Below are 2,272 nucleotides of genomic sequence, written 5' to 3' on the forward strand. Positions count from 1 at the left end.
AGGACACTTTGATGAAAGAAATTGAAGAAGGCACAAAAATAGAAATATGCCCTATGTTTATGAATTGAAAGAATTGATAGTTTTAAAATGTCCGTATTATCCAAAGCCATCTACAGATTCATTTCAATCTCTATCAAAATTTCAATGGCATTTTTCACAGAAATAAGAAAAAGAAATCTAAAATTTGTATGGAACCACTATGAACCTTGAATAGCCAAAGCAATCCTAGGAAAGAACAAAGCTAGAGAGGTATTATGTGGCCTGATTTCAAACTATATTACAAAGCCATGTTATTTTTTAGAAGTATAAAAGTCTGGCATAAAAACAGACACATAGACCAATGGAACAAAATTGAGAGCGTAGAAACAGCCTAGAAATGAGCCAACTCATCTTTGATATGGCACCACGAATACACAACGGGTAAGGTGTTTCAATAAATGGTGTGGGAAAACTGGACAGATAAGTGCAAAAGAATGAAATTAGACCTTACACCATACACAAAAATAAACTCAAAATGGATTAAAGGCTTAAATGTACAACTTGGAACTGTAAAACTCCTAGAAGAAAACATAGGGAAAAGCTCCTTGATACTAGTCTTGGCAATGATTTTTTGGATTGGACACCAAAAGCTTAGGCAACAAAGGCAAAAATAAACAAGTAGAACAATGTCAAGTTGGTAAACTTCTGCACAACAGAGGAAACAACAAACAAAATGAAACAGCAACGTATGGGGGTGGTGCCTCGGTGGCATCTGATCTCACAGTTCATATGTTGGAGCCCCGAATAGGGCTCTGTAATGACAGTGTGGAGCTCCTTGGAATTCTCTGTCTCCCTCTCTTTCTCTGTACCTCCCCCACTCACTCGTTTTCTCTCAGAAAAATAAATAAAGCAACATATGGAATGAGAGAAAATATTCACAAATCACATATCTTATATAAAATATAAGGAAATTATATAACTTGATAGCCAAAAAAGATCTGATTAAAAAATGGGCAGAGGACCTGAATAGACATTTTTTTCAAAGACATACATTCAGATGGTACTGTATATAGGTGCCTAAAAAGGTACTCAGGATTAGTAATTATCAGGGAAATTAAAATCAACCATAAAAGATATCACCTCACACATGTTAGCATGGCCATTATGTATAGGAAAATAGATACCAAGTGTTGGTAAGGGTGTGAAAAAATGGCAATACTTGGACACTGTTTGCAGGAATGTGATGCAGTGACAGCCATTATGCAAAACAGTATGGAGATTCCTAAAAGATTTAAAAAGAGTGCTACCCTCTAATCTAGTACCCCATTTCTAGGTATATACACAAAGAAAATGAAATCAGTATCTTTTTGTTTTAATATTTTTATTTCTGAGAAGGAGAGAGAGGGAGACAACGTGAGCAGGGGAGGGTCAGAGAGAGAGGGAGACACAGACTCTGAAGCAGGCTCCAGGCTCTGAGCTGGCAGTCAGCACAGAGCCCGACGCGGGGCTCAAACCCATGAAGCATGAGATCATGACCTGAGCCGAAGTCAGACGCTTAACCGACTGAGCCACCCAGGCGCCCCTAAAATCAGTATCTTGAAGAGATATTTGCATCCCCCAAGTTTACTGCAGCACTATTAACAATAACCAAGAAATGGAAACAACCTAAGTGTCTGTTGACAACTGAAGGCATATAGAAAATGTGGTATATGGATGCAATGGAATATTACTCAGCCATAAAATATGAAATCCTGCCGTTTGTGATAACATGGATAATCCTGGAAGACATTATGCTAAGTGAAATAAGTAAGACACAGAAACACTGTCTGATCTCACTTACATGAAGAATCTAAAAAAGTCAAATTCATAGAACCACAAGTAGAATCGTTGCCAGGGGCTGCGTGCAGTGGAAATGGGGTGATGTCACTCAAAGAGTATAAACTTTCAGTTATAAGATAAGTTCTGAGGATCTAATGCACACATGGTGACTACAGTTAATAATCTCTATTGTATACTTGAAATGTACTATGGAGGCACCTGGGTGGCTCTGCAGGTTAAGCATCTGACTTCCGCTCAGGTCATGATGTCACAAAGCAAGAGTTTGAGCCTCACACTGGTCTCTGTGCTGACAGCTCAGAGCCTGGAGGCTGCTTCAGATCCTTGTGTCTCCCTCTCTCTCTGCCCCTCCCCTGCTCACACTCTGTCTCTCTATGTCTCTTAAAAATACATAAACACTAAAAAAATTTTTTCAATGAACTATGAAAAGTAAATTTTCAGTATTCTCATCATAAAA

This window comes from Hyaena hyaena, unplaced genomic scaffold (assembly GCF_003009895.1).
Source record: "Hyaena hyaena isolate Hyena2069 unplaced genomic scaffold, ASM300989v1 scaffold_674, whole genome shotgun sequence".
Taxonomy (NCBI): Eukaryota; Metazoa; Chordata; class Mammalia; order Carnivora; family Hyaenidae; genus Hyaena; species Hyaena hyaena.